This window comes from Lagopus muta, chromosome 9, assembly GCF_023343835.1.
Source record: "Lagopus muta isolate bLagMut1 chromosome 9, bLagMut1 primary, whole genome shotgun sequence".
Lineage (NCBI taxonomy): Eukaryota > Metazoa > Chordata > Aves > Galliformes > Phasianidae > Lagopus > Lagopus muta.
This window is the reverse complement of record NC_064441.1, coordinates 4714504-4724366: the sequence shown is the minus strand read 5'-3', so window position 1 is coordinate 4724366 and position 9863 is coordinate 4714504. Positions and strand designations below refer to the sequence as shown.

General features: G+C 45.8%; 1 long non-coding RNA gene across 1 annotated transcript; it reads right to left on the bottom strand.

The window, feature by feature from the left end:
- Nucleotides 1-23: 23 nt before the first annotated feature.
- LOC125697633 (uncharacterized) lies at nucleotides 24-8266 on the bottom strand. Its single transcript, XR_007378892.1, has 4 exons — nucleotides 8169-8266; nucleotides 7853-7965; nucleotides 2511-2633; nucleotides 24-282 (listed from the first exon to the last, which is right to left on the bottom strand). It is a non-coding gene; the product is annotated as an uncharacterized LOC125697633 (long non-coding RNA).
- Between the last annotated feature and the right edge of the window lie 1597 nt (nucleotides 8267-9863).

Genomic DNA, 9863 nt, shown 5'->3' with positions numbered 1-9863 from the left:
CTAGTTCTATTTTCATACCTGTTTGCCTTCGCCTCGCGCTCAGAAGCCTCCTTGGATCAGGACCACATGCTATTTTGTTTGTCTCCAGGAACAGCACATGTTCTCTGCTTGCTTTTAATTCCTTCTTTGGCACAAGTCCAGCTGCATTTCTTCCTTTCATAAGAGTTGCATAAATCTCCAGCAGCACGTCACAAACATACCCCAGGACTGCCTTTTACTCCTCACATAAGTTTAACTTTTTTTCTACCCTAGTTTTCTGCAGCATTTCAAAGTGTTCATCAGCTGTTCAACAACAAGAGAGGAAAAAAAAAAAGAAAAACAAATAGAAATGCTACAACCTCCCCTTTAAAACTGCTTTTATAAAACTTTTTATCATTATTACTTTGTTTCTGGCTGTATGTAAACGAGCCAACACTAAATACTTCCATCTCGACCTTCATTTGTTAAGGGAGAAATTATAATATTAAACTGCTGTGCTTCATAGTAAGACAGCCCAGAGATGCAGGAGAGGCAGAGCTCCTCAAGGGGGCAACACGCTTTGTAATGAGAGATTTAAACCATCAGTAATCATTGGTGTAAATAGAAAACGGTCTCTCCCACAAACACAGGTGCGGTGCAATTGAGCTGCGGGATTCAGAGCGCGGTAGAGAAATACAGAAAAAGGTTTTTCGCTATTAACCCAGGCACAACTTTGCAGCTGAAATGCAGACTGAGGTGTGTGAGTTATTGTCTGCTAATTCACACAACAGCCAGCAGAGGGAGCGTTTAAAACAAAGACTCACGTGGAAACGCGCAGCGTGTTTTGAAAACAGGAGAAATGCGGCGTTGCAGCGGGAACTGCGCCAAGACTTGTGTCTGCCCAGCCCCTGAGTCACGAATTTACACATGGATGATGTGCAGAGTTCATGATCTGAGCTTGCTCTGAGATTTCTTGCAAAAACCAGAACCAAACCAGTGCCATTCTTCCACTGGAGTCTGATTTTCTTTCAGACCTTGGCAGATCATGAGGATTTTTTCAACTCCAGTCCCTGATAGTTCAGATTTGCAAGCCAGTTGTGATGTGTGCAGCCATCTGGGTCTCTTGTTTGCTGTCTGTGCATCTTGTGATCCTGCAGGACCAAAAGGGTGGGTGCACCAAGGGAAGGCTGCCTCCGCTGCTCCCAGGATGGAGCTGCCTGGTTGTGTAGCACTGCATTTTCAGGGCCTTAATTGCCTTCACATGCAATGATATAAGAATGGATGCATGGAAATAAGACATAGCAGTGTCTCCCAAATCTACAGAGAGAAGTGAGTGGCCCTGGAAGTGGTTGCATTTCAATCCCCAAGGGTAACCTAGGGAAACTGGGCTATTTCTGCTTTTCCGTGCTGTGTGAGGCAGCTGGCTGCAAGTGCAAGGGCCCTTCCAAGAGTCCCACTACCAAAGCAGCCCATGGCAGCCAGCATCACCTGGTGTTGTCAGTAGTGGGGCTGAGGGTTGTTTTAGCCATCAGATGAGTTATCTTTGATGCTTTTCACTCCAGCCACATGTACACACTCTGCATTGCATTAACAGATATCACATCATCTGCTCCAGCACCTCCATTCCCAGCATGCAAACATGCTGTGGGTTGTAAAACACACTTTCAGTATCTACTTACACGGTTTCACAACATCCTTCCTCCACCAAAAAGAACCCAAAAAACTGTGCTGAAAAGATTAATTAGAGAGCACCCTGTGGATTTAACTGTGGATGATTAGCACACACACGGGACGTCCTGCACAGAAAGACCCTCTCTGAGCACAGACCCATCTCCGCTGCATGTTGTCCAACTCCACCAACTCCACAGCAGAGCACTGTGAGTCAGTGACAGAGCTGCAGAGGTGAAGGTGGCCATGCAATCATATGGTTTACCCTGAACAATGTGGCCACTGGTGAAACAGAAGCTTCCAGACAACATCTATCTTTAAGCATGCTCTAAGGAACCACTAATTGTAAGTATGTACATACATACATGCACTATATGTGTTGCAACAGTAACAAACCCAGAACCACTTTCTTAAGGATTATAGACTGATTCTTGGTTTATAATACTTCTTTCACTCCAAATAAGGTGAGGCTGTTAGCATGAATTTGGCTTCTGCCCACCTATTTCAGCAAGTGCCATCAGCCTGATTTTTTGGGCTGGTAATCTTCTCACCTGATGGCATTTCCAAGGGAGTTTCTGGGTTTGAGCAAGAACTAAAAGAGATGTCACCTTGAGGCAGGTGCAAGTTCATACTTATATCAGCTACCCATCCCAGTTTTTAAGGCCTTCCTAACGTACATTCTAATTGTAACCTATTTCTTGGCATTGCTTTGAAATACACCTTTATCCTCAGCAGAGACCACTCTGCTCTCTTCTGCCTGCTTAGAACAGTATCACCTGAGCTGTGAAGAGCAGGGGACCTGCTATTTGCATGTTAGCCCACCAAAGCAAACTCAGCTTCATGCTCTTCCTCCTGACACTTCCTCAACAGGCTTGTTTACTCACTCTGTAATCAGCAAAGGGCAGCTTGGTTAACTCAGCTCCAATCCGTCACTCTACTTGCAGGTGTCCGCCTCAGCCTGACCCCATGTGACTCAGTATGCAGAGCTGGAAGCAAAACCAGCTGGCCTGTGAAGCAAGTCAGGACATAGAAATCATTAAAAGTTAATATCAGTACCAGGATTTGTAATCAAATTTCTGTTTTCCAGCTGAAAAACTAGTTAAGGCAGAAGGTGCTTTTCCTGTTAATGCCTAAACCCTTCTGTGAGCAGCACTGCTGTCAGTCTCAGGATCCAGGAGACTGTCACTGCAGGAGAAGGTTTAAAAACCAACACCAGAAGCACGAGTGGGATTGAGCTGCGCTGAGCTCTCCCACCAGCAGCATGGGACCTGGCGCAATGGGAGGCTGAGGATGTTTACCACAGGTTGGAGAGGGGAATTCCACCTCCCAATATCGCTGTTAGTTTCTCAGCAGTGCTTGTACAAGTGCCAAGTCTCTATGAGCTCTGAGGCAGAGCTGGGAGGGTGTTGGCTTGCTCTCTATTGGACCTACAAGCTGAGGCTGGTGCAGGAGCTGTTCTTGCACTCCTCTGCATGTACCCACCTAAGCCCAGCCCTGCACAGGGCAGCTCATCTCACTGTCAGCAGTTTGCTCAAGCAAGGTTCCTGGTTTCTGCTGTTTTTCTCCTTGACTGTTCACAACACTGAAAATGCTCCAAACCTGGCAGCATTGGAAGCCCTCCGAAAGTACCCTACTCCTCACAGCAGATGGAGAGACTTCACTAATCGTTAAGGAAGAAATTATCAGCACATTCAGACTTTAGCTACAGCCTGCTGCAGCCAAGAGAAAGCCTGTTTGTTTTAGGAGCTGTGGGTCTGCAGCTGACGGAGTCCCCAGACCGAGCAGCCAGCTGTTCCCAGCCATGGGGCACGTGAGGACCTGGGGTCTCCTCAGCTTTGTCACTGTGAGGGAGCAGCAGGAACACAAGAAACTCAGGCTTCTGCCGGTGCACGGATAATTACCTCATCTAATCTGCGTGTGAAGGAGCCCCTGGCACCAGCACAAGGCGAGCAGTGCTTGGAACAATAGAAACAGACTGGGATCTTGCCATAACCTTTCCCAACAGGCGAACTGCAGCGCAGGCAGGTATGTTCAATGACCTGTTGCTTTCCCAGAGACCAATAAAACAATCAGGAAAACTCAGAAGAAAACAGGCCTGTTGTTTGGTTATCTGCTCAGCCCTATCACTAGGCTTGTTTCCCCGAACTGCTCATAAAGAAACAAGCCCTCAGTGAAGCAGGAATACTTCCCAGGTGACACGAGGCTGGTGGCCAAGCATGGGCAGCTGGCTGCAGCCCCTGTGTGCACATACACCCAGCCATGGGCCCTCCTGGAGCTGCATCCCTCCTCCAGAGTAATGGCAAAGAACCCTTGGGTGATTGTATCAGTCAGGTAAGTTTTGTTTCCCCTGATCAAAAAAAAGTTTCATTTATGTTTTTGCTCTCATCTATCTTGAGCAATAAACATTAAGTGAAATGAGTCCAGCAGGGCAAAGTCGGCAGGCTTATCCAGCCTTTTATACTTCCCGTTAGGACACAGAATCAGAATCACAGAATCACCCGGGTTGGAAGGGACCCCAAGGATCATGTAGTTCCAACCCCCCTGCCTAGCAGGGCCACCAAACATACACATTCAGATCAGGTTGCCCAGGACCCCGTCCAACCTGGCCTTAAACACGTCCAAGGACGGGGCATCCACAACCTCCCTGGGCAGCCCGTTCCAGGGCCTAACCACTCTCCTTGTAAAGAACTTCCCCCTAACATCCAACCTAAATCTTCCCTCCTTCAACTTGGATCCATTTCCCCTAGTCCTGCTGTTGTCAGCCCTTTTGAAGAGTTTACTCCCCTCCTGGGTGTAGGTTCCCTTCAGGTATTGATAGTCTGCAAGGACCAACAGAAACAGGCGAAATGTTGCAATCCAACAGCACGCAGTGAGATATCACCACTACTGGCAGGCTCCAGCTAGCCAAAAAGTTGCCATTTCTCCAGTTCAATCTGTTTTACTGCTGCAGAGTTGCCAGCCTTCCTGTTTGTCATCACACAACAAGGCAAAGCACATCACCAGTGAGCTGAGCCTGTCTCGATTCTCCTTTGTTCTTCTTTTTTCCACATGTACCCCTTTGGGCCTTAGACATCTATTTTCTGTGGAACTCCTCCTTGCACAGGTAGAGAGAAGGTTTAAACTGAAGGTGAGCAGGACTTCTGTCAGGTCTTTGCAATAAGGAAACAGCAACTCTTTCCTGCAATAGTGTTTCTATCAGAGATCATGAGATGTCTTTTAAAGGTGTTATGCATGCACTTACATGACTCACGTATATTCTCACCATAAGGAAGGCCATGCAGCTTAGTGGTATGAGAATCAGGCATTCTTGGATCCTCGCTGGCAAAGCCAGTAACCTGACCTTGCAGATTTTACAGGGTTAATACCATCTCAGCCTATTTTATCTTTATTGATTTTCTCCTCAGACTGTATTGCAGGGAAATAACCACAGGAATTTGGCAGCTGTGTTCAACACTGGTGCATTCCTGCCTTTTCAACTTACTGTAACTGCACGCTGAGTCAGAATTTTGCTTTTCATGATGGTCTATTTTATCTTGGGAATGAAGAGCAAGGGAAGTTTGTCTTCCGTCTAAGTTTGCTCCTTAAAGGACACCAGCAGCGTGTCTCACAAGCACATGCTCCTCACACAGGTACCTGCGTGTGTGGTAGGATGGATGCATTCAGATCAGTTGAACCTCACCTGGGAGGGAAGGGAGGAGAAGGGCCCCGGCGTTCAGCCCTGGCATGCACTGCTCAAAGACCCACAGACCTCATTTATACACAGTAACTTCCAAGGTGTGCCAAGCCAAGCATAAATCATCTCGGTACCCACAAACATTTGAAGCTTGAATAATGTTTGCTCTCCAGCTGAGACTCTGTTTACCAAGAGGTTCTCAGTACGGTGACATCTTCCTTTTCTTTCCTTACACAATTAGGTGCACAACTTGCTCATCCCAATTAATTTAGTCTTTTGAGAAAAATAAAATCCATATATGAAATCTAATAGCGCAGGTAGATCTGGGGGGATTAACAATATGAAGGAGAACATTGTCAAGCATATAATGATATTTTGTGGTATGCTTGCTACAGCTAATGCTTTTAATTGCATTTTCCAGTTTAATTCTAGTAGCCAAAGGCTCAATGCACAAGGCAAATAAAAGACAGGATAATTGGCATGCCCAAGTGCCTCTTCTCAACATAAATCAGGCAGGCAGCAAATATGAATTGAGCAAAGAGATCACTCCATTGCAGTTTAATTCTCTCAAGATTTTGCCAAAATTGATTTCACACAGCAGGGTGGAAAAAGAGGCTTGGGAAGTGCATCCCGAATGTCAAGAAGGACTGAAGCCACAGTATCCCCTTCCACATCAGCATCTCACACGAGTGTGAGAAAGCTCATTACAGGCAGATCGAGGAGGAATAGCAATTGGGCAGAGCCATCTTGGTGGGTGTACTTTTCTATTCCCAACATTTGTCAGAAATTGATGGGGAATCTGCATTAAGAAAGCTCCTTCCTTGATTGTAGGTGAAATTGGTATAAGGTTTTTGAACCAAAGGCCTTCCTACAAACCCAGCAGCAACACATTTGCTCATCTGTGCTCAGCTGTTTTCTTCAGACATCAGCCCTGCACCTCCTGCAGAAGTGAACCATCACACAATTTCCACTGGTGCTGCACAGCACTCTGTATGCACACAGGAGTGTATTTGGAGTGTAAACTCTCTATGTTTAGGACAGTCCTTATGGGTTTAAACATACAAATGCATTGCCACAGCTGTGTTCCTAAATCCATGTCAGTTGCAAGGTGAAATAAACAGAAAATATACACACTTTTCCTTGAGCCTAGGTGGCTTTTTTTTCCTTCCTACTAGATCTGCACTTCTCACCAGAGTAAATAACTTTGAAAGTGCCAGCGTTCATGGTGACAGAGCAATTTGCTCATCTGCCTGAGTCCTGTGTATGAAGACAAAGTAAGCAGCTATTTATCAACACTGCAAAGCTTCCAGGGTTTCTTTGGGAAAGCCTGATTCCCCAGGGCTCTGTGCAGCAGCTGCAACACAGCTGGTCACCTTTTCTGCTGGCATTATTTCAAATATTTCTGTTAATTCTGAGAGAGCTTCACTTTTAATGCTGGTAGACAGTTGACCCAACTGTGTGTGCATTGCATTCAGAGTTCCAAAAGCCTGGCAGCTGTTCAGCAGGTTTTCAAGCATTTTTGCTGACTATAAAGAAAACATGCCTGTATTTGGCTTCTCCACAGACTATTTGGCCTTCCAGCCTAGCAAAACACTACAGCGGTGTTGTTAATCACATCTAGTTTTGGAAAGCCACACTGTTTAGTACAGTGTTTCCAGGCTGTCCGCCATAAAACAAGCTTGTTCCTGCTGCACTTCATGTGAATTTGGGTATTAATTGGAATGAGGGCAGGATCGAATCCAACGTGCCATCCCAAAGATATCTGCACACATTTCAAACCCCAAAACCATCAGCTGTAACAACAAAACTTTTGTGGAAATTCCAGGCAGGGAGAGAAGCACCAAATGAATTACTTGTTGTGGGTGTGCATGCAGTGCTGGCACAGGGCAAGGAAAGGCATTTCAGGGGAAACCATGGGAGCAAGCAGCTGGGAGCCACACAGCAGGCTCCTTCAGCATCAACAGGTCATTCCTTCTACTCTGTGTCAGCATACAGGTGTGCTCTGCAGTGACAGGGCTCCTGCAACAACTCGCTCTCTCCACCAGCTCCCAAAGGGTGTGATGTTTCTCACCAGCCTGAAGGTAATCCCTTTAGCTGGCTGTGTCTCTGAGCACAAAGCACACCTCTGCATTGCTTCTGTGGCTCTGCAGGGGATGTCTACATAGTGGGGTCTTTGTGCATGTGCCTGCTGATGCCTCCAGTGCACAGACATCTTTGCTCCCCTGTACATTTAGCTTACAATCTTCAGTTCAAAGTAGCACTACCATAAGCACTACTTTACAGTCAAAAAGTGGTGTTGCAAAGGATGAAATCCAGCTGTTCGATGTTCATCCAGTGTCAGAGATTTCACAACACTTGGTGTGCAAGTTATGACTTGGTTTTTACAGCTGCCAGGAGCACAGCCCAAGCATCAAGCTGTTTTCCCTCCACTCAGAGCATTCACAACACAGAGCAGAGTTGCAGGGAAGTGCATTGCCATGACTGGGAATAAAAGCTTCAGACATAAATATTTTGCTTTTGGAAAAGTGGATTTCACAAACAGATAACACATACCTTAAAAATGCTCCTCGGGCCGTACAAATGTTCATTTCCTGGCAACATTCAGCTGTGCTGCCGACCCAGTGAAGCACGATGCTGACCACCAGCTGACCTTTCACTGATGCTGTCTGCATAGGATAAAGGACAGATACTCCTGCAGCTACACAAAACTGGTGATGCTGTTAGATTAATATGGTGTCTTAAGCAGTATGCAACCTTTACCTTAAGCCTTTAGCTCGAGATAATGCTTTATTGTGTTCAACATTTCTGCCCAGAAAACACATCTCAATCCAGATCACTTGGAACTTAAAGCCTGCTTGTTTCCTCTTACCTTCACAGGATTCACCTTCTGCAGTAACTGCTGAGACCCCACCAAAGAGCAGAAATTAGGGAGAAATTTTGGAAGCCAGCTTGGACATGATGCTTTCTATCGGCCTGAATGTGAGAAAAAGATAAAGGTGAATGCAATAGATGTTATAAAGACTGCATAGTCTGCAGGTACTGTAAGCCCATGCTGAACATACATCAAGCCTCTGCACCAGCAAAGTAACCTGATGGCAATTTTGGAGAGCTGCGTGCTCACCAAACACTGAGCTGCCTTTATCTGAAATATACTGTCTATGTTAAGGAATTTAAATACCACGTGTCTTATGTGCTGAACAGACAGCTGATTCAACTACAGCAGTACTCCATCAGGGATGAAGATCGTCATGGGTATGTAAAACACATTAAGCAAAATTGTGCTAAATGCAGCAAAACTGAGGACTACTGTGTATTGTGTACAGGTATTCAGATATATATGTGTGTTTAATGGTAGCTGTACATTCACCCATGCACATTCATACCTATGCAGACATGGAGGCTTTAAGTTTGGAGCAGTGCCATGTACGTTATCCGATTAGTCAACGTATTGAGTAATTCTCACACACACACACACAGAAGGTTTGTCAAAGCTTCAATAATTCAGTCTTAAAACTCAGTTCTCTCAAAGTGCTCTTCAAGCATGAATTCTTCATAATCTGCCTGTGGAGGAAATGGGTGCTGAGATTTCTTCCGCCTGGTGGTCCCCTGGAAGACAGAGACACTCTGTGGTAGGAAGGCTGAATGGTGTGGCTGAAGTCAGAGAAAAGCCACCCAGAGAGGAGCCCAGGGAGCACTCTGGAGTGCTGGGCTCGCAGATCTGTCCCGGAGCACACACCTTCATCAGCTGGATGCAGTTTGGTGTCTAAAAACAACTGCTAGATCAAGCATCCATGAGAATGATTTCTTCTCCTTCCGTCATGAGCGGTGACAGGAGCTGTAGGGCTTGAGAATGTCAACCCAAGGACATCTCACACCTGGGCTGTCCCTAAGGAGGGAAGGGACAGACCCAGTAACACACACATCAGAGTGGAGGTAGAGCACTGCTAACCTACATCAGGACTTACATCAGGACTCCTATATACGTTGGTCCTGCTCTGTAAGGAGCCTGAATTCCATGGCAGGCAGAGACACTCATCTGGTGGAGAGCAAGGGATTTCCCTGTGAGCCCCACCAGATGGAAAGTCATTGAGCTCAGGAACTGCACTGGGAATTGACAGACTTCTTTCAAAACAACCACAGTGCCAAATCTCCAGGCAGGAAGCCAGGCTTGAAAAGGGATTTTTTTTAACAATGTGCTCTCATCTGCTTTTTCCTCTTAGCAAAACTTCCTCACTTGCCAGTTTATATCTCCTGCTGCCATAGTTTCCCTCTAGGTTCAGATCTCAGCTCCTGCCCTCGTCTCTGTGCACATTTATAAGTTGAACGCTTTGCAGAAAACTTCAGAGGACTGCATTGTTCTGCTAATTGATTATAAGAGTGTTATCTGCAATCTGCTGTCCCTGCCTAGCTATTGTGCTCCCTTGGGAATTAAACACAAATTATTTATTTGGAATAAGTGCATGTTACGCTTATAACAAGATAAGCACCAAAAAATTACAAATTAGAAACGTCATTTCTCTCTTCACAATGTTCAAGCTAGGAATATAAGCACTTGTACAATACA